The 25,387-nt window shown below is 37.4% G+C and overlaps 32 non-coding genes across 32 annotated transcripts; all 32 read left to right on the plus strand.

Moving 5' to 3' along the window:
- Positions 1–306: 306 nt before the first annotated feature.
- LOC143499498 (U4 spliceosomal RNA) lies at positions 307–447 on the plus strand. Its single transcript, XR_013126112.1, has one exon. It is a non-coding gene; the product is annotated as a U4 spliceosomal RNA (small nuclear RNA).
- Positions 448–1,103: 656 nt separating this feature from the next.
- Positions 1,104–1,244, plus strand: LOC143499572 (U4 spliceosomal RNA). Its single transcript, XR_013126185.1, has one exon. It is a non-coding gene; the product is annotated as a U4 spliceosomal RNA (small nuclear RNA).
- Positions 1,245–1,894: 650 nt separating this feature from the next.
- On the plus strand, positions 1,895–2,035 carry LOC143499573 (U4 spliceosomal RNA). Its single transcript, XR_013126186.1, has one exon. It is a non-coding gene; the product is annotated as a U4 spliceosomal RNA (small nuclear RNA).
- Positions 2,036–2,685: 650 nt separating this feature from the next.
- LOC143499499 (U4 spliceosomal RNA) lies at positions 2,686–2,826 on the plus strand. Its single transcript, XR_013126113.1, has one exon. It is a non-coding gene; the product is annotated as a U4 spliceosomal RNA (small nuclear RNA).
- Positions 2,827–3,482: 656 nt separating this feature from the next.
- On the plus strand, positions 3,483–3,623 carry LOC143499500 (U4 spliceosomal RNA). The gene has a single exon (XR_013126114.1). It is a non-coding gene; the product is annotated as a U4 spliceosomal RNA (small nuclear RNA).
- A 650-nt stretch (positions 3,624–4,273) lies between these two features.
- On the plus strand, positions 4,274–4,414 carry LOC143499574 (U4 spliceosomal RNA). The gene has a single exon (XR_013126187.1). It is a non-coding gene; the product is annotated as a U4 spliceosomal RNA (small nuclear RNA).
- A 650-nt stretch (positions 4,415–5,064) lies between these two features.
- Positions 5,065–5,205, plus strand: LOC143499501 (U4 spliceosomal RNA). Its single transcript, XR_013126115.1, has one exon. It is a non-coding gene; the product is annotated as a U4 spliceosomal RNA (small nuclear RNA).
- Positions 5,206–5,861: 656 nt separating this feature from the next.
- On the plus strand, positions 5,862–6,002 carry LOC143499502 (U4 spliceosomal RNA). The gene has a single exon (XR_013126116.1). It is a non-coding gene; the product is annotated as a U4 spliceosomal RNA (small nuclear RNA).
- A 650-nt stretch (positions 6,003–6,652) lies between these two features.
- LOC143499575 (U4 spliceosomal RNA) lies at positions 6,653–6,793 on the plus strand. Its single transcript, XR_013126188.1, has one exon. It is a non-coding gene; the product is annotated as a U4 spliceosomal RNA (small nuclear RNA).
- Positions 6,794–7,443: 650 nt separating this feature from the next.
- Positions 7,444–7,584, plus strand: LOC143499504 (U4 spliceosomal RNA). The gene has a single exon (XR_013126118.1). It is a non-coding gene; the product is annotated as a U4 spliceosomal RNA (small nuclear RNA).
- Positions 7,585–8,240: 656 nt separating this feature from the next.
- On the plus strand, positions 8,241–8,381 carry LOC143499576 (U4 spliceosomal RNA). Its single transcript, XR_013126189.1, has one exon. It is a non-coding gene; the product is annotated as a U4 spliceosomal RNA (small nuclear RNA).
- Positions 8,382–9,031: 650 nt separating this feature from the next.
- On the plus strand, positions 9,032–9,172 carry LOC143499505 (U4 spliceosomal RNA). Its single transcript, XR_013126119.1, has one exon. It is a non-coding gene; the product is annotated as a U4 spliceosomal RNA (small nuclear RNA).
- Positions 9,173–9,828: 656 nt separating this feature from the next.
- Positions 9,829–9,967, plus strand: LOC143499657 (U4 spliceosomal RNA). The gene has a single exon (XR_013126268.1). It is a non-coding gene; the product is annotated as a U4 spliceosomal RNA (small nuclear RNA).
- Positions 9,968–10,617: 650 nt separating this feature from the next.
- Positions 10,618–10,758, plus strand: LOC143499506 (U4 spliceosomal RNA). Its single transcript, XR_013126120.1, has one exon. It is a non-coding gene; the product is annotated as a U4 spliceosomal RNA (small nuclear RNA).
- A 650-nt stretch (positions 10,759–11,408) lies between these two features.
- Positions 11,409–11,549, plus strand: LOC143499507 (U4 spliceosomal RNA). The gene has a single exon (XR_013126121.1). It is a non-coding gene; the product is annotated as a U4 spliceosomal RNA (small nuclear RNA).
- Positions 11,550–12,199: 650 nt separating this feature from the next.
- LOC143499643 (U4 spliceosomal RNA) lies at positions 12,200–12,340 on the plus strand. Its single transcript, XR_013126254.1, has one exon. It is a non-coding gene; the product is annotated as a U4 spliceosomal RNA (small nuclear RNA).
- Positions 12,341–12,996: 656 nt separating this feature from the next.
- On the plus strand, positions 12,997–13,137 carry LOC143499601 (U4 spliceosomal RNA). Its single transcript, XR_013126213.1, has one exon. It is a non-coding gene; the product is annotated as a U4 spliceosomal RNA (small nuclear RNA).
- A 648-nt stretch (positions 13,138–13,785) lies between these two features.
- On the plus strand, positions 13,786–13,926 carry LOC143499508 (U4 spliceosomal RNA). Its single transcript, XR_013126122.1, has one exon. It is a non-coding gene; the product is annotated as a U4 spliceosomal RNA (small nuclear RNA).
- Positions 13,927–14,576: 650 nt separating this feature from the next.
- Positions 14,577–14,717, plus strand: LOC143499509 (U4 spliceosomal RNA). The gene has a single exon (XR_013126123.1). It is a non-coding gene; the product is annotated as a U4 spliceosomal RNA (small nuclear RNA).
- A 650-nt stretch (positions 14,718–15,367) lies between these two features.
- LOC143499578 (U4 spliceosomal RNA) lies at positions 15,368–15,508 on the plus strand. Its single transcript, XR_013126191.1, has one exon. It is a non-coding gene; the product is annotated as a U4 spliceosomal RNA (small nuclear RNA).
- A 650-nt stretch (positions 15,509–16,158) lies between these two features.
- LOC143499510 (U4 spliceosomal RNA) lies at positions 16,159–16,299 on the plus strand. Its single transcript, XR_013126124.1, has one exon. It is a non-coding gene; the product is annotated as a U4 spliceosomal RNA (small nuclear RNA).
- A 650-nt stretch (positions 16,300–16,949) lies between these two features.
- LOC143499511 (U4 spliceosomal RNA) lies at positions 16,950–17,090 on the plus strand. Its single transcript, XR_013126125.1, has one exon. It is a non-coding gene; the product is annotated as a U4 spliceosomal RNA (small nuclear RNA).
- Positions 17,091–17,740: 650 nt separating this feature from the next.
- Positions 17,741–17,881, plus strand: LOC143499512 (U4 spliceosomal RNA). Its single transcript, XR_013126126.1, has one exon. It is a non-coding gene; the product is annotated as a U4 spliceosomal RNA (small nuclear RNA).
- A 650-nt stretch (positions 17,882–18,531) lies between these two features.
- Positions 18,532–18,672, plus strand: LOC143499579 (U4 spliceosomal RNA). The gene has a single exon (XR_013126192.1). It is a non-coding gene; the product is annotated as a U4 spliceosomal RNA (small nuclear RNA).
- Positions 18,673–19,322: 650 nt separating this feature from the next.
- Positions 19,323–19,463, plus strand: LOC143499513 (U4 spliceosomal RNA). The gene has a single exon (XR_013126127.1). It is a non-coding gene; the product is annotated as a U4 spliceosomal RNA (small nuclear RNA).
- A 650-nt stretch (positions 19,464–20,113) lies between these two features.
- Positions 20,114–20,254, plus strand: LOC143499515 (U4 spliceosomal RNA). Its single transcript, XR_013126129.1, has one exon. It is a non-coding gene; the product is annotated as a U4 spliceosomal RNA (small nuclear RNA).
- A 650-nt stretch (positions 20,255–20,904) lies between these two features.
- Positions 20,905–21,045, plus strand: LOC143499516 (U4 spliceosomal RNA). The gene has a single exon (XR_013126130.1). It is a non-coding gene; the product is annotated as a U4 spliceosomal RNA (small nuclear RNA).
- Positions 21,046–21,695: 650 nt separating this feature from the next.
- Positions 21,696–21,836, plus strand: LOC143499581 (U4 spliceosomal RNA). Its single transcript, XR_013126193.1, has one exon. It is a non-coding gene; the product is annotated as a U4 spliceosomal RNA (small nuclear RNA).
- A 650-nt stretch (positions 21,837–22,486) lies between these two features.
- LOC143499517 (U4 spliceosomal RNA) lies at positions 22,487–22,627 on the plus strand. Its single transcript, XR_013126131.1, has one exon. It is a non-coding gene; the product is annotated as a U4 spliceosomal RNA (small nuclear RNA).
- Positions 22,628–23,283: 656 nt separating this feature from the next.
- LOC143499647 (U4 spliceosomal RNA) lies at positions 23,284–23,424 on the plus strand. The gene has a single exon (XR_013126258.1). It is a non-coding gene; the product is annotated as a U4 spliceosomal RNA (small nuclear RNA).
- Positions 23,425–24,072: 648 nt separating this feature from the next.
- On the plus strand, positions 24,073–24,213 carry LOC143499518 (U4 spliceosomal RNA). The gene has a single exon (XR_013126133.1). It is a non-coding gene; the product is annotated as a U4 spliceosomal RNA (small nuclear RNA).
- Positions 24,214–24,863: 650 nt separating this feature from the next.
- Positions 24,864–25,004, plus strand: LOC143499519 (U4 spliceosomal RNA). The gene has a single exon (XR_013126134.1). It is a non-coding gene; the product is annotated as a U4 spliceosomal RNA (small nuclear RNA).
- The last annotated feature ends 383 nt before the right edge of the window (positions 25,005–25,387 follow it).

Consider the following 25,387-nt stretch of genomic DNA (forward strand, 5'->3'; position numbering starts at 1 on the left):
TCTATGTGTATCCTTGCTGTTACATATTTGACTCCCCCTCTCATTTTTGCCCCTTGCTTGACTCCGCCTTTACAGTGAAAAAATTCCCATGATGCCTTTTGATTTTCATTCGCCATGCAATATTGTTTCTGTTAATGCATTAACATGATTAGAAATGCAGTATCTCAGAAAACAAATACTGATGCATTCAGAATTGCTTTTAGTTATTGGAACATCATTTGTGCATTATTTGTGATGTCACAACAGATACCATTCATGAGTTCCTCTGTAAACAATGTGTGTACTTTTGCATCGTTTTTATTTGTTATTCTTTCGCAGAGGCAATATCGTAGCCTATGAGGTTTATCCGAGGCGTGATCATTGCTGGTTGAAAACTTTACCCAATACCCCGCCTGGATGACTTGAAATATAGTCAGCTGTGGCAATTTTTGCTAGTCTCTTTGGAGACTTGTCAAGCGGTGAAAGTAAGGATTCTTTATTGGATTTTGTTGCGCTTTGATATTTATGTCACTTATTTTTGCTGTCTTCTTTGTGGATGGAGTTGTCTGTGCATTTCATGTTTTAGATAGGCCTAAGATTTTGTGTGTGTTCTCATAATTAATTTTCCAATGTTTCTGTCGCCGTTTGATGCACAATGTGGGATTATATAATCCACTTCACCTTTTTCTAGGTGGTTGGTATGTTCTTGATGAGCTCTTACTGCAATGATGGTGTCTTAATGGCAGTTTACTTGGCAAAACTCTGCTGTCTTCTTTAGCTATTATTTTTACTGCCAAAGGTCTGTCCTAACTTCTATGTGTATCCTTGCTGTTACATATTTGACTCCCCCTCTCATTTTTGCCCCTTGCTTGACTCCGCCTTTACAGTGAAAAAATTCCCATGATGCCTTTTGATTTTCATTCGCCATGCAATATTGTTTCTGTTAATGCATTAACATGATTAGAAATGCAGTATCTCAAAAAACAAATACTGATGCATTCAGAATTGCTTTTAGTTATTGGAACATCAATTGTGCATTAGGCCTATTTGTGATGTCACAACAGATACCATTCATGAGTTCCTCTGTAAACAATGTGTGTACTTTTGCATCGTTTTTATTTGTTATTCTTTCGCAGAGGCAATATCGTAGCCTATGAGGTTTGTCCGAGGCGTGATCATTGCTGGTTGAAAACTTTACCCAATACCCCGCCTGGATGACTTGAAATATAGTCAGCTGTGGCAATTTTTGCTAGTCTCTTTGGAGACTTGTCAAGCGGTGAAAGTAAGGATTCTTTATTGGATTTTGTTGCGCTTTGATATTTATGTCACTTATTTTTGCTGTCTTCTTTGTGGATGGAGTTGTCTGTGCATTTCATGTTTTAGATAGGCCTAAGATTTTGTGTGTGTTCTCATAATTAATTTTCCAATGTTTCTGTCGCCGTTTGATGCACAATGTGGGATTATATAATCCAGTTCACCTTTTTCTAGGTGGTTGGTATGTTCTTGATGAGCTCTTACTGCAATGATGGTGTCTTAATGGCAGTTTACTTGGCAAAACTCTGCTGTCTTCTTTAGCTATTATTTTTACTGCCAAAGGTCTGTCCTAACTTCTATGTGTATCCTTGCTGTTACATATTTGACTCCCCCTCTCATTTTTGCCCCTTGCTTGACTCCGCCTTTACAGTGAAAAAATTCCCATGATGCCTTTTGATTTTCATTCGCCATGCAATATTGTTTCTGTTAATGCATTAACATGATTAGAAATGCAGTATCTCAGAAAACAAATACTGATGCATTCAGAATTGCTTTTAGTTATTGGAACATCATTTGTGCATTATTTGTGATGTCACAACAGATACCATTCATGAGTTCCTCTGTAAACAATGTGTGTACTTTTGCATCGTTTTTATTTGTTATTCTTTCGCAGAGGCAATATCGTAGCCTATGAGGTTTGTCCGAGGCGTGATCATTGCTGGTTGAAAACTTTACCCAATACCCCGCCTGGATGACTTGAAATATAGTCAGCTGTGGCAATTTTTGCTAGTCTCTTTGGAGACTTGTCAAGCAGTGAAAGTAAGGATTCTTTATTGGATTTTGTTGCGCTTTGATATTTATGTCACTTATTTTTGCTGTCTTCTTTGTGGATGGAGTTGTCTGTGCATTTCATGTTTTAGATAGGCCTAAGATTTTGTGTGTGTTCTCATAATTAATTTTCCAATGTTTCTGTCGCCGTTTGATGCACAATGTGGGATTATATAATCCAGTTCACCTTTTTCTAGGTGGTTGGTATGTTCTTGATGAGCTCTTACTGCAATGATGGTGTCTTAATGGCAGTTTACTTGGCAAAACTCTGCTGTCTTCTTTAGCTATTATTTTTACTGCCAAAGGTCTGTCCTAACTTCTATGTGTATCCTTGCTGTTACATATTTGACTCCCCCTCTCATTTTTGCCCCTTGCTTGACTCCGCCTTTACAGTGAAAAAATTCCCATGATGCCTTTTGATTTTCATTCGCCATGCAATATTGTTTCTGTTAATGCATTAACATGATTAGAAATGCAGTATCTCAGAAAACAAATACTGATGCATTCAGAATTGCTTTTAGTTATTGGAACATCATTTGTGCATTATTTGTGATGTCACAACAGATACCATTCATGAGTTCCTCTGTAAACAATGTGTGTACTTTTGCATCGTTTTTATTTGTTATTCTTTCGCAGAGGCAATATCGTAGCCTATGAGGTTTATCCGAGGCGTGATCATTGCTGGTTGAAAACTTTACCCAATACCCCGCCTGGATGACTTGAAATATAGTCAGCTGTGGCAATTTTTGCTAGTCTCTTTGGAGACTTGTCAAGCGGTGAAAGTAAGGATTCTTTATTGGATTTTGTTGCGCTTTGATATTTATGTCACTTATTTTTGCTGTCTTCTTTGTGGATGGAGTTGTCTGTGCATTTCATGTTTTAGATAGGCCTAAGATTTTGTGTGTGTTCTCATAATTAATTTTCCAATGTTTCTGTCGCCGTTTGATGCACAATGTGGGATTATATAATCCAGTTCACCTTTTTCTAGGTGGTTGGTATGTTCTTGATGAGCTCTTACTGCAATGATGGTGTCTTAATGGCAGTTTACTTGGCAAAACTCTGCTGTCTTCTTTAGCTATTATTTTTCCTGCCAAAGGTCTGTCCTAACTTCTATGTGTATCCTTGCTGTTACATATTTGACTCCCCCTCTCATTTTTGCCCCTTGCTTGACTTCGCCTTTACAGTGAAAAAAATCCCATGATGCCTTTTGATTTTTATTCGCCATACAATATTGTTTCTGTTAATGCATTAACATGATTAGAAATGCAGTATCTCAAAAAACAAATACTGATGCATTCAGAATTGCTTTTAGTTATTGGAACATCATTTGTGCATTAGGCCTATTTGTGATGTCACAACAGATACCATTCATGAGTTCCTCTGTAAACAATGTGTGTACTTTTGCATCGTTTTTATTTGTTATTCTTTCGCAGAGGCAATATCGTAGCCTATGAGGTTTATCCGAGGCGTGATCATTGCTGGTTGAAAACTTTACCCAATACCCCGCCTGGATGACTTGAAATATAGTCAGCTGTGGCAATTTTTGCTAGTCTCTTTGGAGACTTGTCAAGCGGTGAAAGTAAGGATTCTTTATTGGATTTTGTTGCGCTTTGATATTTATGTCACTTATTTTTGCTGTCTTCTTTGTGGATGGAGTTGTCTGTGCATTTCATGTTTTAGATAGGCCTAAGATTTTGTGTGTGTTCTCATAATTAATTTTCCAATGTTTCTGTCGCCGTTTGATGCACAATCTGGGATTATATAATCCAGTTCACCTTTTTCTAGGTGGTTGGTATGTTCTTGATGAGCTCTTACTGCAATGATGGTGTCTTAATGGCAGTTTACTTGGCAAAACTCTGCTGTCTTCTTTAGCTATTATTTTTCCTGCCAAAGGTCTGTCCTAACTTCTATGTGTATCCTTGCTGTTACATATTTGACTCCCCCTCTCATTTTTGCCCCTTGCTTGACTCCGCCTTTACAGTGAAAAAAATCCCATGATGCCTTTTGATTTTCATTCGCCATGCAATATTGTTTCTGTTAATGCATTAACATGATTAGAAATGCAGTATCTCAAAAAACAAATACTGATGCATTCAGAATTGCTTTTAGTTATTGGAACATCATTTGTGCATTATTTGTGATGTCACAACAGATACCATTCATGAGTTCCTCTGTAAACAATGTGTGTACTTTTGCATCGTTTTTATTTGTTATTCTTTCGCAGAGGCAATATCGTAGCCTATGAGGTTTGTCCGAGGCGTGATCATTGCTGGTTGAAAACTTTACCCAATACCCCGCCTGGATGACTTGAAATATAGTCAGCTGTGGCAATTTTTGCTAGTCTCTTTGGAGACTTGTCAAGCGGTGAAAGTAATGATTCTTTATTGGATTTTGTTGCGCTTTGATATTTATGTCACTTATTTTTGCTGTCTTCTTTGTGGATGGAGTTGTCTGTGCATTTCATGTTTTAGATAGGCCTAAGATTTTGTGTGTGTTCTCATAATTAATTTTCCAATGTTTCTGTCGCCGTTTGATGCACAATGTGGGATTATATAATCCAGTTCACCTTTTTCTAGGTGGTTGGTATGTTCTTGATGAGCTCTTACTGCAATGATGGTGTCTTAATGGCAGTTTACTTGGCAAAACTCTGCTGTCTTCTTTAGCTATTATTTTTACTGCCAAAGGTCTGTCCTAACTTCTATGTGTATCCTTGCTGTTACATATTTGACTCCCCCTCTCATTTTTGCCCCTTGCTTGACTCCGCCTTTACAGTGAAAAAATTCCCATGATGCCTTTTGATTTTCATTCGCCATGCAATATTGTTTCTGTTAATGCATTAACATGATTAGAAATGCAGTATCTCAGAAAACAAATACTGATGCATTCAGAATTGCTTTTAGTTATTGGAACATCATTTGTGCATTATTTGTGATGTCACAACAGATACCATTCATGAGTTCCTCTGTAAACAATGTGTGTACTTTTGCATCGTTTTTATTTGTTATTCTTTCGCAGAGGCAATATCGTAGCCTATGAGGTTTATCCGAGGCGTGATCATTGCTGGTTGAAAACTTTACCCAATACCCCGCCTGGATGACTTGAAATATAGTCAGCTGTGGCAATTTTTGCTAGTCTCTTTGGAGACTTGTCAAGCGGTGAAAGTAAGGATTCTTTATTGGATTTTGTTGCGCTTTGATATTTATGTCACTTATTTTTGCTGTCTTCTTTGTGGATGGAGTTGTCTGTGCATTTCATGTTTTAGATAGGCCTAAGATTTTGTGTGTGTTCTCATAATTAATTTTCCAATGTTTCTGTCGCCGTTTGATGCACAATCTGGGATTATATAATCCAGTTCACCTTTTTCTAGGTGGTTGGTATGTTCTTGATGAGCTCTTACTGCAATGATGGTGTCTTAATGGCAGTTTACTTGGCAAAACTCTGCTGTCTTCTTTAGCTATTATTTTTCCTGCCAAAGGTCTGTCCTAACTTCTATGTGTATCCTTGCTGTTACATATTTGACTCCCCCTCTCATTTTTGCCCCTTGCTTGACTTCGCCTTTACAGTGAAAAAAATCCCATGATGCCTTTTGATTTTTATTCGCCATACAATATTGTTTCTGTTAATGCATTAACATGATTAGAAATGCAGTATCTCAAAAAACAAATACTGATGCATTCAGAATTGCTTTTAGTTATTGGAACATCATTTGTGCATTAGGCCTATTTGTGATGTCACAACAGATACCATTCATGAGTTCCTCTGTAAACAATGTGTGTACTTTTGCATCGTTTTTATTTGTTATTCTTTCGCAGAGGCAATATCGTAGCCTATGAGGTTTATCCGAGGCGTGATCATTGCTGGTTGAAAACTTTACCCAATACCCCGCCTGGATGACTTGAAATATAGTCAGCTGTGGCAATTTTTGCTAGTCTCTTTGGAGACTTGTCAAGCGGTGAAAGTAAGGATTCTTTATTGGATTTTGTTGCGCTTTGATATTTATGTCACTTATTTTTGCTGTCTTCTTTGTGGATGGAGTTGTCTGTGCATTTCATGTTTTAGATAGGCCTAAGATTTTGTGTGTGTTCTCATAATTAATTTTCCAATGTTTCTGTCGCCGTTTGATGCACAATCTGGGATTATATAATCCAGTTCACCTTTTTCTAGGTGGTTGGTATGTTCTTGATGAGCTCTTACTGCAATGATGGTGTCTTAATGGCAGTTTACTTGGCAAAACTCTGCTGTCTTCTTTAGCTATTATTTTTCCTGCCAAAGGTCTGTCCTAACTTCTATGTGTATCCTTGCTGTTACATATTTGACTCCCCCTCTCATTTTTGCCCCTTGCTTGACTCCGCCTTTACAGTGAAAAAAATCCCATGATGCCTTTTGATTTTCATTCGCCATGCAATATTGTTTCTGTTAATGCATTAACATGATTAGAAATGCAGTATCTCAAAAAACAAATACTGATGCATTCAGAATTGCTTTTAGTTATTGGAACATCATTTGTGCATTATTTGTGATGTCACAACAGATACCATTCATGAGTTCCTCTGTAAACAATGTGTGTACTTTTGCATCGTTTTTATTTGTTATTCTTTCGCAGAGGCAATATCGTAGCCTATGAGGTTTGTCCGAGGCGTGATCATTGCTGGTTGAAAACTTTACCCAATACCCCGCCTGGATGACTTGAAATATAGTCAGCTGTGGCAATTTTTGCTAGTCTCTTTGGAGACTTGTCAAGCGGTGAAAGTAATGATTCTTTATTGGATTTTGTTGCGCTTTGATATTTATGTCACTTATTTTTGCTGTCTTCTTTGTGGATGGAGTTGTCTGTGCATTTCATGTTTTAGATAGGCCTAAGATTTTGTGTGTGTTCTCATAATTAATTTTCCAATGTTTCTGTCGCCGTTTGATGCACAATGTGGGATTATATAATCCAGTTCACCTTTTTCTAGGTGGTTGGTATGTTCTTGATGAGCTCTTACTGCAATGATGGTGTCTTAATGGCAGTTTACTTGGCAAAACTCTGCTGTCTTCTTTAGCTATTATTTTTACTGCCAAAGGTCTGTCCTAACTTCTATGTGTATCCTTGCTGTTACATATTTGACTCCCCCTCTCATTTTTGCCCCTTGCTTGACTCCGCCTTTACAGTGAAAAAATTCCCATGATGCCTTTTGATTTTCATTCGCCATGCAATATTGTTTCTGTTAATGCATTAACATGATTAGAAATGCAGTATCTCAGAAAACAAATACTGATGCATTCAGAATTGCTTTTAGTTATTGGAACATCATTTGTGCATTATTTGTGATGTCACAACAGATACCATTCATGAGTTCCTCTGTAAACAATGTGTGTACTTTTGCATCGTTTTTATTTGTTATTCTTTCGCAGAGGCAATATCGTAGCCTATGAGGTTTATCCGAGGCGTGATCATTGCTGGTTGAAAACTTTACCCAATACCCCGCCTGGATGACTTGAAATATAGTCAGCTGTGGCAATTTTTGCTAGTCTCTTTGGAGACTTGTCAAGCGGTGAAAGTAAGGATTCTTTATTGGATTTTGTTGCGCTTTGATATTTATGTCACTTATTTTTGCTGTCTTCTTTGTGGATGGAGTTGTCTGTGCATTTCATGTTTTAGATAGGCCTAAGATTTTGTGTGTGTTCTCATAATTAATTTTCCAATGTTTCTGTCGCCGTTTGATGCACAATGTGGGATTATATAATCCACTTCACCTTTTTCTAGGTGGTTGGTATGTTCTTGATGAGCTCTTACTGCAATGATGGTGTCTTAATGGCAGTTTACTTGGCAAAACTCTGCTGTCTTCTTTAGCTATTATTTTTACTGCCAAAGGTCTGTCCTAACTTCTATGTGTATCCTTGCTGTTACATATTTGACTCCCCCTCTCATTTTTGCCCCTTGCTTGACTCCGCCTTTACAGTGAAAAAATTCCCATGATGCCTTTTGATTTTCATTCGCCATGCAATATTGTTTCTGTTAATGCATTAACATGATTAGAAATGCAGTATCTCAAAAAACAAATACTGATGCATTCAGAATTGCTTTTAGTTATTGGAACATCAATTGTGCATTAGGCCTATTTGTGATGTCACAACAGATACCATTCATGAGTTCCTCTGTAAACAATGTGTGTACTTTTGCATCGTTTTTATTTGTTATTCTTTCGCAGAGGCAATATCGTAGCCTATGAGGTTTGTCCGAGGCGTGATCATTGCTGGTTGAAAACTTTACCCAATACCCCGCCTGGATGACTTGAAATATAGTCAGCTGTGGCAATTTTTGCTAGTCTCTTTGGAGACTTGTCAAGCGGTGAAAGTAAGGATTCTTTATTGGATTTTGTTGCGCTTTGATATTTATGTCACTTATTTTTGCTGTCTTCTTTGTGGATGGAGTTGTCTGTGCATTTCATGTTTTAGATAGGCCTAAGATTTTGTGTGTGTTCTCATAATTAATTTTCCAATGTTTCTGTCGCCGTTTGATGCACAATGTGGGATTATATAATCCAGTTCACCTTTTTCTAGGTGGTTGGTATGTTCTTGATGAGCTCTTACTGCAATGATGGTGTCTTAATGGCAGTTTACTTGGCAAAACTCTGCTGTCTTCTTTAGCTATTATTTTTACTGCCAAAGGTCTGTCCTAACTTCTATGTGTATCCTTGCTGTTACATATTTGACTCCCCCTCTCATTTTTGCCCCTTGCTTGACTCCGCCTTTACAGTGAAAAAATTCCCATGATGCCTTTTGATTTTCATTCGCCATGCAATATTGTTTCTGTTAATGCATTAACATGATTAGAAATGCAGTATCTCAGAAAACAAATACTGATGCATTCAGAATTGCTTTTAGTTATTGGAACATCATTTGTGCATTATTTGTGATGTCACAACAGATACCATTCATGAGTTCCTCTGTAAACAATGTGTGTACTTTTGCATCGTTTTTATTTGTTATTCTTTCGCAGAGGCAATATCGTAGCCTATGAGGTTTATCCGAGGCGTGATCATTGCTGGTTGAAAACTTTACCCAATACCCCGCCTGGATGACTTGAAATATAGTCAGCTGTGGCAATTTTTGCTAGTCTCTTTGGAGACTTGTCAAGCGGTGAAAGTAAGGATTCTTTATTGGATTTTGTTGCGCTTTGATATTTATGTCACTTATTTTTGCTGTCTTCTTTGTGGATGGAGTTGTCTGTGCATTTCATGTTTTAGATAGGCCTAAGATTTTGTGTGTGTTCTCATAATTAATTTTCCAATGTTTCTGTCGCCGTTTGATGCACAATGTGGGATTATATAATCCAGTTCACCTTTTTCTAGGTGGTTGGTATGTTCTTGATGAGCTCTTACTGCAATGATGGTGTCTTAATGGCAGTTTACTTGGCAAAACTCTGCTGTCTTCTTTAGCTATTATTTTTACTGCCAAAGGTCTGTCCTAACTTCTATGTGTATCCTTGCTGTTACATATTTGACTCCCCCTCTCATTTCTGCCCCTTGCTTGACTCCGCCTTTACAGTGAAAAAATTCCCATGATGCCTTTTGATTTTCATTCGCCATGCAATATTGTTTCTGTTAATGCATTAACATGATTAGAAATGCAGTATCTCAGAAAACAAATACTGATGCATTCAGAATTGCTTTTAGTTATTGGAACATCATTTGTGCATTAGGCCTATTTGTGATGTCACAACAGATACCATTCATGAGTTCCTCTGTAAACAATGTGTGTACTTTTGCATCGTTTTTATTTGTTGTTCTTTCGCAGAGGCAATATTAGCCTATGAGGTTTATCCGAGGCGTGATCATTGCTGGTTGAAAACTTTACCCAATACCCCGCCTGGATGACTTGAAATATAGTCAGCTGTGGCAATTTTTGCTAGTCTCTTTGGAGACTTGTCAAGCGGTGAAAGTAAGAATTCTTTATTGGATTTTGTTGCGCTTTGATATTTATGTCACTTATTTTTGCTGTCTTCTTTGTGGATGGAGTTGTCTGTGCATTTCATGTTTTAGATAGGCCTAAGATTTTGTGTGTGTTCTCATAATTAATTTTCCAATGTTTCTGTCGCCGTTTGATGCACAATGTGGGATTATATAATCCAGTTCACCTTTTTCTAGGTGGTTGGTATGTTCTTGATGAGCTCTTACTGCAATGATGGTGTCTTAATGGCAGTTTACTTGGCAAAACTCTGCTGTCTTCTTTAGCTATTATTTTTACTGCCAAAGGTCTGTCCTAACTTCTATGTGTATCCTTGCTGTTACATATTTGACTCCCCCTCTCATTTTTGCCCCTTGCTTGACTCCGCCTTTACAGTGAAAAAATTCCCATGATGCCTTTTGATTTTCATTCGCCATGCAATATTGTTTCTGTTAATGCATTAACATGATTAGAAATGCAGTATCTCAGAAAACAAATACTGATGCATTCAGAATTGCTTTTAGTTATTGGAACATCATTTGTGCATTATTTGTGATGTCACAACAGATACCATTCATGAGTTCCTCTGTAAACAATGTGTGTACTTTTGCATCGTTTTTATTTGTTATTCTTTCGCAGAGGCAATATCGTAGCCTATGAGGTTTATCCGAGGCGTGATCATTGCTGGTTGAAAACTTTACCCAATACCCCGCCTGGATGACTTGAAATATAGTCAGCTGTGGCAATTTTTGCTAGTCTCTTTGGAGACTTGTCAAGCGGTGAAAGTAAGGATTCTTTATTGGATTTTGTTGCGCTTTGATATTTATGTCACTTATTTTTGCTGTCTTCTTTGTGGATGGAGTTGTCTGTGCATTTCATGTTTTAGATAGGCCTAAGATTTTGTGTGTGTTCTCATAATTAATTTTCCAATGTTTCTGTCGCCGTTTGATGCACAATGTGGGATTATATAATCCAGTTCACCTTTTTCTAGGTGGTTGGTATGTTCTTGATGAGCTCTTACTGCAATGATGGTGTCTTAATGGCAGTTTACTTGGCAAAACTCTGCTGTCTTCTTTAGCTATTATTTTTACTGCCAAAGGTCTGTCCTAACTTCTATGTGTATCCTTGCTGTTACATATTTGACTCCCCCTCTCATTTTTGCCCCTTGCTTGACTCCGCCTTTACAGTGAAAAAATTCCCATGATGCCTTTTGATTTTCATTCGCCATGCAATATTGTTTCTGTTAATGCATTAACATGATTAGAAATGCAGTATCTCAGAAAACAAATACTGATGCATTCAGAATTGCTTTTAGTTATTGGAACATCATTTGTGCATTATTTGTGATGTCACAACAGATACCATTCATGAGTTCCTCTGTAAACAATGTGTGTACTTTTGCATCGTTTTTATTTGTTATTCTTTCGCAGAGGCAATATCGTAGCCTATGAGGTTTATCCGAGGCGTGATCATTGCTGGTTGAAAACTTTACCCAATACCCCGCCTGGATGACTTGAAATATAGTCAGCTGTGGCAATTTTTGCTAGTCTCTTTGGAGACTTGTCAAGCGGTGAAAGTAAGGATTCTTTATTGGATTTTGTTGCGCTTTGATATTTATGTCACTTATTTTTGCTGTCTTCTTTGTGGATGGAGTTGTCTGTGCATTTCATGTTTTAGATAGGCCTAAGATTTTGTGTGTGTACTCATAATTAATTTTCCAATGTTTCTGTCGCCGTTTGATGCACAATGTGGGATTATATAATCCAGTTCACCTTTTTCTAGGTGGTTGGTATGTTCTTGATGAGCTCTTACTGCAATGATGGTGTCTTAATGGCAGTTTACTTGGCAAAACTCTGCTGTCTTCTTTAGCTATTATTTTTACTGCCAAAGGTCTGTCCTAACTTCTATGTGTATCCTTGCTGTTACATATTTGACTCCCCCTCTCATTTTTGCCCCTTGCTTGACTCCGCCTTTACAGTGAAAAAATTCCCATGATGCCTTTTGATTTTCATTCGCCATGCAATATTGTTTCTGTTAATGCATTAACATGATTAGAAATGCAGTATCTCAGAAAACAAATACTGATGCATTCAGAATTGCTTTTAGTTATTGGAACATCATTTGTGCATTATTTGTGATGTCACAACAGATACCATTCATGAGTTCCTCTGTAAACAATGTGTGTACTTTTGCATCGTTTTTATTTGTTATTCTTTCGCAGAGGCAATATCGTAGCCTATGAGGTTTGTCCAAGGCGTGATCATTGCTGGTTGAAAACTTTACCCAATACCCCGCCTGGATGACTTGAAATATAGTCAGCTGTGGCAATTTTTGCTAGTCTCTTTGGAGACTTGTCAAGCGGTGAAAGTAAGGATTCTTTATTGAATTTTGTTGCGCTTTGATATTTATGTCACTTATTTTTGCTGTCTTCTTTGTGGATGGAGTTGTCTGTGCATTTCATGTTTTAGATAGGCCTAAGATTTTGTGTGTGTTCTCATAATTAATTTTCCAATGTTTCTGTCGCCGTTTGATGCACAATGTGGGATTATATAATCCAGTTCACCTTTTTCTAGGTGGTTGGTATGTTCTTGATGAGCTCTTACTGCAATGATGGTGTCTTAATGGCAGTTTACTTGGCAAAACTCTGCTGTCTTCTTTAGCTATTATTTTTACTGCCAAAGGTCTGTCCTAACTTCTATGTGTATCCTTGCTGTTACATATTTGACTCCCCCTCTCATTTCTGCCCCTTGCTTGACTCCGCCTTTACAGTGAAAAAATTCCCATGATGCCTTTTGATTTTCATTCGCCATGCAATATTGTTTCTGTTAATGCATTAACATGATTAGAAATGCAGTATCTCAGAAAACAAATACTGATGCATTCAGAATTGCTTTTAGTTATTGGAACATCATTTGTGCATTAGGCCTATTTGTGATGTCACAACAGATACCATTCATGAGTTCCTCTGTAAACAATGTGTGTACTTTTGCATCGTTTTTATTTGTTGTTCTTTCGCAGAGGCAATATCGTAGCCTATGAGGTTTATCCGAGGCGTGATCATTGCTGGTTGAAAACTTTACCCAATACCCCGCCTGGATGACTTGAAATATAGTCAGCTGTGGCAATTTTTGCTAGTCTCTTTGGAGACTTGTCAAGCGGTGAAAGTAAGGATTCTTTATTGGATTTTGTTGCGCTTTGATATTTATGTCACTTATTTTTGCTGTCTTCTTTGTGGATGGAGTTGTCTGTGCATTTCATGTTTTAGATAGGCCTAAGATTTTGTGTGTTCTCATAATTAATTTTCCAATGTTTCTGTCGCCGTTTGATGCACAATGTGGGATTATATAATCCAGTTCACCTTTTTCTAGGTGGTTGGTATGTTCTTGATGAGCTCTTACTGCAATGATGGTGTCTTAATGGCAGTTTACTTGGCAAAACTCTGCTGTCTTCTTTAGCTATTATTTTTACTGCCAAAGGTCTGTCCTAACTTCTATGTGTATCCTTGCTGTTACATATTTGACTCCCCCTCTCATTTTTGCCCCTTGCTTGACTCCGCCTTTACAGTGAAAAAATTCCCATGATGCCTTTTGATTTTCATTCGCCATGCAATATTGTTTCTGTTAATGCATTAACATGATTAGAAATGCAGTATCTCAGAAAACAAATACTGATGCATTCAGAATTGCTTTTAGTTATTGGAACATCATTTGTGCATTATTTGTGATGTCACAACAGATACCATTCATGAGTTCCTCTGTAAACAATGTGTGTACTTTTGCATCGTTTTTATTTGTTATTCTTTCGCAGAGGCAATATCGTAGCCTATGAGGTTTATCCGAGGCGTGATCATTGCTGGTTGAAAACTTTACCCAATACCCCGCCTGGATGACTTGAAATATAGTCAGCTGTGGCAATTTTTGCTAGTCTCTTTGGAGACTTGTCAAGCGGTGAAAGTAAGGATTCTTTATTGGATTTTGTTGCGCTTTGATATTTATGTCACTTATTTTTGCTGTCTTCTTTGTGGATGGAGTTGTCTGTGCATTTCATGTTTTAGATAGGCCTAAGATTTTGTGTGTGTACTCATAATTAATTTTCCAATGTTTCTGTCGCCGTTTGATGCACAATGTGGGATTATATAATCCAGTTCACCTTTTTCTAGGTGGTTGGTATGTTCTTGATGAGCTCTTACTGCAATGATGGTGTCTTAATGGCAGTTTACTTGGCAAAACTCTGCTGTCTTCTTTAGCTATTATTTTTACTGCCAAAGGTCTGTCCTAACTTCTATGTGTATCCTTGCTGTTACATATTTGACTCCCCCTCTCATTTTTGCCCCTTGCTTGACTCCGCCTTTACAGTGAAAAAATTCCCATGATGCCTTTTGATTTTCATTCGCCATGCAATATTGTTTCTGTTAATGCATTAACATGATTAGAAATGCAGTATCTCAGAAAACAAATACTGATGCATTCAGAATTGCTTTTAGTTATTGGAACATCATTTGTGCATTATTTGTGATGTCACAACAGATACCATTCATGAGTTCCTCTGTAAACAATGTGTGTACTTTTGCATCGTTTTTATTTGTTATTCTTTCGCAGAGGCAATATCGTAGCCTATGAGGTTTATCCGAGGCGTGATCATTGCTGGTTGAAAACTTTACCCAATACCCCGCCTGGATGACTTGAAATATAGTCAGCTGTGGCAATTTTTGCTAGTCTCTTTGGAGACTTGTCAAGCGGTGAAAGTAAGGATTCTTTATTGGATTTTGTTGCGCTTTGATATTTATGTCACTTATTTTTGCTGTCTTCTTTGTGGATGGAGTTGTCTGTGCATTTCATGTTTTAGATAGGCCTAAGATTTTGTGTGTGTTCTCATAATTAATTTTCCAATGTTTCTGTCGCCGTTTGATGCACAATGTGGGATTATATAATCCAGTTCACCTTTTTCTAGGTGGTTGGTATGTTCTTGATGAGCTCTTACTGCAATGATGGTGTCTTAATGGCAGTTTACTTGGCAAAACTCTGCTGTCTTCTTTAGCTATTATTTTTACTGCCAAAGGTCTGTCCTAACTTCTATGTGTATCCTTGCTGTTACATATTTGACTCCCCCTCTCATTTTTGCCCCTTGCTTGACTCCGCCTTTACAGTGAAAAAATTCCCATGATGCCTTTTGATTTTCATTCGCCATGCAATATTGTTTCTGTTAATGCATTAACATGATTAGAAATGCAGTATCTCAAAAAACAAATACTGATGCATTCAGAATTGCTTTTATTTATTGGAACATCATTTGTGCATTATTTGTGATGTCACAACAGATACCATTCATGAGTTCCTCTGTAAACAATGTGTGTACTTTTGCATCGTTTTTATTTGTTATTCTTTCGCAGAGGCAATATCGTAGCCTATGAGGTTTGTCCGAGGCGTGATCATTGCTGGTTGAAAACTTTACCCAATACCCCGCCTGGATGACTTGAAATATAGTCAGCTGTGGCAATTTTTGCTAGTCTCTTTGGAGACTTGTCAAGCAGTGAAAGTAAGGATTCTTTATTGGATTTTGTTGCGCTTTGATATTTATGTCACTTATTTTTGCTGTCTTCTTTGTGGATGGAGTTGTCTGTGCATTTCATGTTTTAGATAGGCCTAAGATTTTGTGTGTGTTCTCATAATTAATTTTCCAATGTTTCTGTCGCCGTTTGATGCACAATGTGGGATTATATAATCCAGTTCACCTTTTTCTAGGTGGTTGGTATGTTCTTGATGAGCTCTTACTGCAATGATGGTGTCTTAATGGCAGTTTACTTGGCAAAACTCTGCTGTCTTCTTTAGCTATTATTTTTACTGCCAAAGGTCTGTCCTAACTTCTATGTGTATCCTTGCTGTTACATATTTGACTCCCCCTCTCATTTTTGCCCCTTGCTTGACTCCGCCTTTACAGTGAAAAAATTCCCATGATGCCTTTTGATTTTCATTCGCCATGCAATATTGTTTCTGTTAATGCATTAACATGATTAGAAATGCAGTATCTCAGAAAACAAATACTGATGCATTCAGAATTGCTTTTAGTTATTGGAACATCATTTGTGCATTATTTGTGATGTCACAACAGATACCATTCATGAGTTCCTCTGTAAACAATGTGTGTACTTTTGCATCGTTTTTATTTGTTATTCTTTCGCAGAGGCAATATCGTAGCCTATGAGGTTTATCCGAGGCGTGATCATTGCTGGTTGAAAACTTTACCCAATACCCCGCCTGGATGACTTGAAATATAGTCAGCTGTGGCAATTTTTGCTAGTCTCTTTGGAGACTTGTCAAGCGGTGAAAGTAAGGATTCTTTATTGGATTTTGTTGCGCTTTGATATTTATGTCACTTATTTTTGCTGTCTTCTTTGTGGATGGAGTTGTCTGTGCATTTCATGTTTTAGATAGGCCTAAGATTTTGTGTGTGTACTCATAATTAATTTTCCAATGTTTCTGTCGCCGTTTGATGCACAATGTGGGATTATATAATCCAGTTCACCTTTTTCTAGGTGGTTGGTATGTTCTTGATGAGCTCTTACTGCAATGATGGTGTCTTAATGGCAGTTTACTTGGCAAAACTCTGCTGTCTTCTTTAGCTATTATTTTTACTGCCAAAGGTCTGTCCTAACTTCTATGTGTATCCTTGCTGTTACATATTTGACTCCCCCTCTCATTTTTGCCCCTTGCTTGACTCCGCCTTTACAGTGAAAAAATTCCCATGATGCCTTTTGATTTTCATTCGCCATGCAATATTGTTTCTGTTAATGCATTAACATGATTAGAAATGCAGTATCTCAGAAAACAAATACTGATGCATTCAGAATTGCTTTTAGTTATTGGAACATCATTTGTGCATTATTTGTGATGTCACAACAGATACCATTCATGAGTTCCTCTGTAAACAATGTGTGTACTTTTGCATCGTTTTTATTTGTTATTCTTTCGCAGAGGCAATATCGTAGCCTATGAGGTTTATCCGAGGCGTGATCATTGCTGGTTGAAAACTTTACCCAATACCCCGCCTGGATGACTTGAAATATAGTCAGCTGTGGCAATTTTTGCTAGTCTCTTTGGAGACTTGTCAAGCGGTGAAAGTAAGGATTCTTTATTGGATTTTGTTGCGCTTTGATATTTATGTCACTTATTTTTGCTGTCTTCTTTGTGGATGGAGTTGTCTGTGCATTTCATGTTTTAGATAGGCCTAAGATTTTGTGTGTGTACTCATAATTAATTTTCCAATGTTTCTGTCGCCGTTTGATGCACAATGTGGGATTATATAATCCAGTTCACCTTTTTCTAGGTGGTTGGTATGTTCTTGATGAGCTCTTACTGCAATGATGGTGTCTTAATGGCAGTTTACTTGGCAAAACTCTGCTGTCTTCTTTAGCTATTATTTTTACTGCCAAAGGTCTGTCCTAACTTCTATGTGTATCCTTGCTGTTACATATTTGACTCCCCCTCTCATTTTTGCCCCTTGCTTGACTCCGCCTTTACAGTGAAAAAATTCCCATGATGCCTTTTGATTTTCATTCGCCATGCAATATTGTTTCTGTTAATGCATTAACATGATTAGAAATGCAGTATCTCAGAAAACAAATACTGATGCATTCAGAATTGCTTTTAGTTATTGGAACATCATTTGTGCATTATTTGTGATGTCACAACAGATACCATTCATGAGTTCCTCTGTAAACAATGTGTGTACTTTTGCATCGTTTTTATTTGTTATTCTTTCGCAGAGGCAATATCGTAGCCTATGAGGTTTATCCGAGGCGTGATCATTGCTGGTTGAAAACTTTACCCAATACCCCGCCTGGATGACTTGAAATATAGTCAGCTGTGGCAATTTTTGCTAGTCTCTTTGGAGACTTGTCAAGCGGTGAAAGTAAGGATTCTTTATTGGATTTTGTTGCGCTTTGATATTTATGTCACTTATTTTTGCTGTCTTCTTTGTGGATGGAGTTGTCTGTGCATTTCATGTTTTAGATAGGCCTAAGATTTTGTGTGTGTTCTCATAATTAATTTTCCAATGTTTCTGTCGCCGTTTGATGCACAATGTGGGATTATATAATCCAGTTCACCTTTTTCTAGGTGGTTGGTATGTTCTTGATGAGCTCTTACTGCAATGATGGTGTCTTAATGGCAGTTTACTTGGCAAAACTCTGCTGTCTTCTTTAGCTATTATTTTTACTGCCAAAGGTCTGTCCTAACTTCTATGTGTATCCTTGCTGTTACATATTTGACTCCCCCTCTCATTTTTGCCCCTTGCTTGACTCCGCCTTTACAGTGAAAAAATTCCCATGATGCCTTTTGATTTTCATTCGCCATGCAATATTGTTTCTGTTAATGCATTAACATGATTAGAAATGCAGTATCTCAAAAAACAAATACTGATGCATTCAGAATTGCTTTTATTTATTGGAACATCATTTGTGCATTATTTGTGATGTCACAACAGATACCATTCATGAGTTCCTCTGTAAACAATGTGTGTACTTTTGCATCGTTTTTATTTGTTATTCTTTCGCAGAGGCAATATCGTAGCCTATGAGGTTTGTCCGAGGCGTGATCATTGCTGGTTGAAAACTTTACCCAATACCCCGCCTGGATGACTTGAAATATAGTCAGCTGTGGCAATTTTTGCTAGTCTCTTTGGAGACTTGTCAAGCAGTGAAAGTAAGGATTCTTTATTGGATTTTGTTGCGCTTTGATATTTATGTCACTTATTTTTGCTGTCTTCTTTGTGGATGGAGTTGTCTGTGCATTTCATGTTTTAGATAGGCCTAAGATTTTGTGTGTGTTCTCATAATTAATTTTCCAATGTTTCTGTCGCCGTTTGATGCACAATGTGGGATTATATAATCCAGTTCACCTTTTTCTAGGTGGTTGGTATGTTCTTGATGAGCTCTTACTGCAATGATGGTGTCTTAATGGCAGTTTACTTGGCAAAACTCTGCTGTCTTCTTTAGCTATTATTTTTACTGCCAAAGGTCTGTCCTAACTTCTATGTGTATCCTTGCTGTTACATATTTGACTCCCCCTCTCATTTTTGCCCCTTGCTTGACTCCGCCTTTACAGTGAAAAAATTCCCATGATGCCTTTTGATTTTCATTCGCCATGCAATATTGTTTCTGTTAATGCATTAACATGATTAGAAATGCAGTATCTCAGAAAACAAATACTGATGCATTCAGAATTGCTTTTAGTTATTGGAACATCATTTGTGCATTATTTGTGATGTCACAACAGATACCATTCATGAGTTCCTCTGTAAACAATGTGTGTACTTTTGCATCGTTTTTATTTGTTATTCTTTCGCAGAGGCAATATCGTAGCCTATGAGGTTTATCCGAGGCGTGATCATTGCTGGTTGAAAACTTTACCCAATACCCCGCCTGGATGACTTGAAATATAGTCAGCTGTGGCAATTTTTGCTAGTCTCTTTGGAGACTTGTCAAGCGGTGAAAGTAAGGATTCTTTATTGGATTTTGTTGCGCTTTGATATTTATGTCACTTATTTTTGCTGTCTTCTTTGTGGATGGAGTTGTCTGTGCATTTCATGTTTTAGATAGGCCTAAGATTTTGTGTGTGTACTCATAATTAATTTTCCAATGTTTCTGTCGCCGTTTGATGCACAATGTGGGATTATATAATCCAGTTCACCTTTTTCTAGGTGGTTGGTATGTTCTTGATGAGCTCTTACTGCAATGATGGTGTCTTAATGGCAGTTTACTTGGCAAAACTCTGCTGTCTTCTTTAGCTATTATTTTTACTGCCAAAGGTCTGTCCTAACTTCTATGTGTATCCTTGCTGTTACATATTTGACTCCCCCTCTCATTTTTGCCCCTTGCTTGACTCCGCCTTTACAGTGAAAAAATTCCCATGATGCCTTTTGATTTTCATTCGCCATGCAATATTGTTTCTGTTAATGCATTAACATGATTAGAAATGCAGTATCTCAGAAAACAAATACTGATGCATTCAGAATTGCTTTTAGTTATTGGAACATCATTTGTGCATTATTTGTGATGTCACAACAGATACCATTCATGAGTTCCTCTGTAAACAATGTGTGTACTTTTGCATCGTTTTTATTTGTTATTCTTTCGCAGAGGCAATATCGTAGCCTATGAGGTTTATCCGAGGCGTGATCATTGCTGGTTGAAAACTTTACCCAATACCCCGCCTGGATGACTTGAAATATAGTCAGCTGTGGCAATTTTTGCTAGTCTCTTTGGAGACTTGTCAAGCGGTGAAAGTAAGGATTCTTTATTGGATTTTGTTGCGCTTTGATATTTATGTCACTTATTTTTGCTGTCTTCTTTGTGGATGGAGTTGTCTGTGCATTTCATGTTTTAGATAGGCCTAAGATTTTGTGTGTGTACTCATAATTAATTTTCCAATGTTTCTGTCGCCGTTTGATGCACAATGTGGGATTATATAATCCAGTTCACCTTTTTCTAGGTGGTTGGTATGTTCTTGATGAGCTCTTACTGCAATGATGGTGTCTTAATGGCAGTTTACTTGGCAAAACTCTGCTGTCTTCTTTAGCTATTATTTTTACTGCCAAAGGTCTGTCCTAACTTCTATGTGTATCCTTGCTGTTACATATTTGACTCCCCCTCTCATTTTTGCCCCTTGCTTGACTCCGCCTTTACAGTGAAAAAATTCCCATGATGCCTTTTGATTTTCATTCGCCATGCAATATTGTTTCTGTTAATGCATTAACATGATTAGAAATGCAGTATCTCAGAAAACAAATACTGATGCATTCAGAATTGCTTTTAGTTATTGGAACATCATTTGTGCATTATTTGTGATGTCACAACAGATACCATTCATGAGTTCCTCTGTAAACAATGTGTGTACTTTTGCATCGTTTTTATTTGTTATTCTTTCGCAGAGGCAATATCGTAGCCTATGAGGTTTATCCGAGGCGTGATCATTGCTGGTTGAAAACTTTACCCAATACCCCGCCTGGATGACTTGAAATATAGTCAGCTGTGGCAATTTTTGCTAGTCTCTTTGGAGACTTGTCAAGCGGTGAAAGTAAGGATTCTTTATTGGATTTTGTTGCGCTTTGATATTTATGTCACTTATTTTTGCTGTCTTCTTTGTGGATGGAGTTGTCTGTGCATTTCATGTTTTAGATAGGCCTAAGATTTTGTGTGTGTACTCATAATTAATTTTCCAATGTTTCTGTCGCCGTTTGATGCACAATGTGGGATTATATAATCCAGTTCACCTTTTTCTAGGTGGTTGGTATGTTCTTGATGAGCTCTTACTGCAATGATGGTGTCTTAATGGCAGTTTACTTGGCAAAACTCTGATGTCTTCTTTAGCTATTATTTTTACTGCCAAAGGTCTGTCCTAACTTCTATGTGTATCCTTGCTGTTACATATTTGACTCCCCCTCTCATTTTTGCCCCTTGCTTGACTCCGCCTTTACAGTGAAAAAATTCCCATGATGCCTTTTGATTTTCATTCGCCATGCAATATTGTTTCTGTTAATGCATTAACATGATTAGAAATGCAGTATCTCAAAAAACAAATACTGATGCATTCAGAATTGCTTTTATTTATTGGAACATCATTTGTGCATTATTTGTGATGTCACAACAGATACCATTCATGAGTTCCTCTGTAAACAATGTGTGTACTTTTGCATCGTTTTTATTTGTTATTCTTTCGCAGAGGCAATATCGTAGCCTATGAGGTTTGTCCGAGGCGTGATCATTGCTGGTTGAAAACTTTACCCAATACCCCGCCTGGATGACTTGAAATATAGTCAGCTGTGGCAATTTTTGCTAGTCTCTTTGGAGACTTGTCAAGCAGTGAAAGTAAGGATTCTTTATTGGATTTTGTTGCGCTTTGATATTTATGTCACTTATTTTTGCTGTCTTCTTTGTGGATGGAGTTGTCTGTGCATTTCATGTTTTAGATAGGCCTAAGATTTTGTGTGTGTTCTCATAATTAATTTTCCAATGTTTCTGTCGCCGTTTGATGCACAATGTGGGATTATATAATCCAGTTCACCTTTTTCTAGGTGGTTGGTATGTTCTTGATGAGCTCTTACTGCAATGATGGTGTCTTAATGGCAGTTTACTTGGCAAAACTCTGCTGTCTTCTTTAGCTATTATTTTTACTGCCAAAGGTCTGTCCTAACTTCTATGTGTATCCTTGCTGTTACATATTTGACTCCCCCTCTCATTTTTGCCCCTTGCTTGACTCCGCCTTTACAGTGAAAAAATTCCCATGATGCCTTTTGATTTTCATTCGCCATGCAATATTGTTTCTGTTAATGCATTAACATGATTAGAAATGCAGTATCTCAGAAAACAAATACTGATGCATTCAGAATTGCTTTTAGTTATTGGAACATCATTTGTGCATTATTTGTGATGTCACAACAGATACCATTCATGAGTTCCTCTGTAAACAATGTGTGTACTTTTGCATCGTTTTTATTTGTTATTCTTTCGCAGAGGCAATATCGTAGCCTATGAGGTTTATCCGAGGCGTGATCATTGCTGGTTGAAAACTTTACCCAATACCCCGCCTGGATGACTTGAAATATAGTCAGCTGTGGCAATTTTTGCTAGTCTCTTTGGAGACTTGTCAAGCGGTGAAAGTAAGGATTCTTTATTGGATTTTGTTGCGCTTTGATATTTATGTCACTTATTTTTGCTGTCTTCTTTGTGGATGGAGTTGTCTGTGCATTTCATGTTTTAGATAGGCCTAAGATTTTGTGTGTGTTCTCATAATTAATTTTCCAATGTTTCTGTCGCCGTTTGATGCACAATGTGGGATTATATAATCCAGTTCACCTTTTTCTAGGTGGTTGGTATGTTCTTGATGAGCTCTTACTGCAATGATGGTGTCTTAATGGCAGTTTACTTGGCAAAACTCTGCTGTCTTCTTTAGCTATTATTTTTACTGCCAAAGGTCTGTCCTAACTTCTATGTGTATCCTTGCTGTTACATATTTGACTCCCCCTCTCATTTCTGCCCCTTGCTTGACTCCGCCTTTACAGTGAAAAAATTCCCATGATGCCTTTTGATTTTCATTCGCCATGCAATATTGTTTCTGTTAATGCATTAACATGATTAGAAATGCAGTATCTCAGAAAACAAATACTGATGCATTCAGAATTGCTTTTAGTTATTGGAACATCATTTGTGCATTAGGCCTATTTGTGATGTCACAACAGATACCATTCATGAGTTCCTCTGTAAACAATGTGTGTACTTTTGCATCGTTTTTATTTGTTGTTCTTTCGCAGAGGCAATATCGTAGCCTATGAGGTTTATCCGAGGCGTGATCATTGCTGGTTGAAAACTTTACCCAATACCCCGCCTGGATGACTTGAAATATAGTCAGCTGTTGCAATTTTTGCTAGTCTCTTTGGAGACTTGTCAAGCGGTGAAAGTAAGGATTCTTTATTGGATTTTGTTGCGCTTTGATATTTATGTCACTTATTTTTGCTGTCTTCTTTGTGGATGGAGTTGTCTGTGCATTTCATGTTTTAGATAGGCCTAAGATTTTGTGTGTTCTCATAATTAATTTTCCAATGTTTCTGTCGCCGTTTGATGCACAATGTGGGATTATATAATCCAGTTCACCTTTTTCTAGGTGGTTGGTATGTTCTTGATGAGCTCTTACTGCAATGATGGTGTCTTAATGGCAGTTTACTTGGCAAAACTCTGCTGTCTTCTTTAGCTATTATTTTTACTGCCAAAGGTCTGTCCTAACTTCTATGTGTATCCTTGCTGTTACATATTTGACTCCCCCTCTCATTTTTGCCCCTTGCTTGACTCCGCCTTTACAGTGAAAAAATTCCCATGATGCCTTTTGATTTTCATTCGCCATGCAATATTGTTTCTGTTAATGCATTAACATGATTAGAAATGCAGTATCTCAGAAAACAAATACTGATGCATTCAGAATTGCTTTTAGTTATTGGAACATCATTTGTGCATTATTTGTGATGTCACAACAGATACCATTCATGAGTTCCTCTGTAAACAATGTGTGTACTTTTGCATCGTTTTTATTTGTTATTCTTTCGCAGAGGCAATATCGTAGCCTATGAGGTTTATCCGAGGCGTGATCATTGCTGGTTGAAAACTTTACCCAATACCCCGCCTGGATGACTTGAAATATAGTCAGCTGTGGCAATTTTTGCTAGTCTCTTTGGAGACTTGTCAAGCGGTGAAAGTAAGGATTCTTTATTGGATTTTGTTGCGCTTTGATATTTATGTCACTTATTTTTGCTGTCTTCTTTGTGGATGGAGTTGTCTGTGCATTTCATGTTTTAGATAGGCCTAAGATTTTGTGTGTGTTCTCATAATTAATTTTCCAATGTTTCTGTCGCCGTTTGATGCACAATGTGGGATTATATAATCCAGTTCACCTTTTTCTAGGTGGTTGGTATGTTCTTGATGAGCTCTTACTGCAATGATGGTGTCTTAATGGCAGTTTACTTGGCAAAACTCTGCTGTCTTCTTTAGCTATTATTTTTACTGCCAAAGGTCTGTCCTAACTTCTATGTGTATCCTTGCTGTTACATATTTGACTACCCCTCTCATTTTTGCCCCTTGCTTGACTCCGCCTTTACAGTGAAAAAATTCCCATGATGCCTTTTGATTTTCATTCGCCATGCAATATTGTTTCTGTTAATGCATTAACATGATTAGAAATGCAGTATCTCAGAAAACAAATACTGATGCATTCAGAATTGCTTTTAGTTATTGGAACATCATTTGTGCATTATTTGTGATGTCACAACAGATACCATTCATGAGTTCCTCTGTAAACAATGTGTGTACTTTTGCATCGTTTTTATTTGTTATTCTTTCGCAGAGGCAATATCGTAGCCTATGAGGTTTATCCGAGGCGTGATCATTGCTGGTTGAAAACTTTACCCAATACCCCGCCTGGATGACTTGAAATATAGTCAGCTGTGGCAATTTTTGCTAGTCTCTTTGGAGACTTGTCAAGCGGTGAAAGTAAGGATTCTTTATTGGATTTTGTTGCGCTTTGATATTTATGTCACTTATTTTTGCTGTCTTCTTTGTGGATGGAGTTGTCTGTGCATTTCATGTTTTAGATAGGCCTAAGATTTTGTGTGTGTTCTCATAATTAATTTTCCAATGTTTCTGTCGCCGTTTGATGCACAATCTGGGATTATATAATCCAGTTCACCTTTTTCTAGGTGGTTGGTATGTTCTTGATGAGCTCTTACTGCAATGATGGTGTCTTAATGGCAGTTTACTTGGCAAAACTCTGCTGTCTTCTTTAGCTATTATTTTTACTGCCAAAGGTCTGTCCTAACTTCTATGTGTATCCTTGCTGTTACATATTTGACTCCCCCT

This window comes from Brachyhypopomus gauderio, unplaced genomic scaffold, assembly GCF_052324685.1.
Source record: "Brachyhypopomus gauderio isolate BG-103 unplaced genomic scaffold, BGAUD_0.2 sc135, whole genome shotgun sequence".
Lineage (NCBI taxonomy): Eukaryota > Metazoa > Chordata > Actinopteri > Gymnotiformes > Hypopomidae > Brachyhypopomus > Brachyhypopomus gauderio.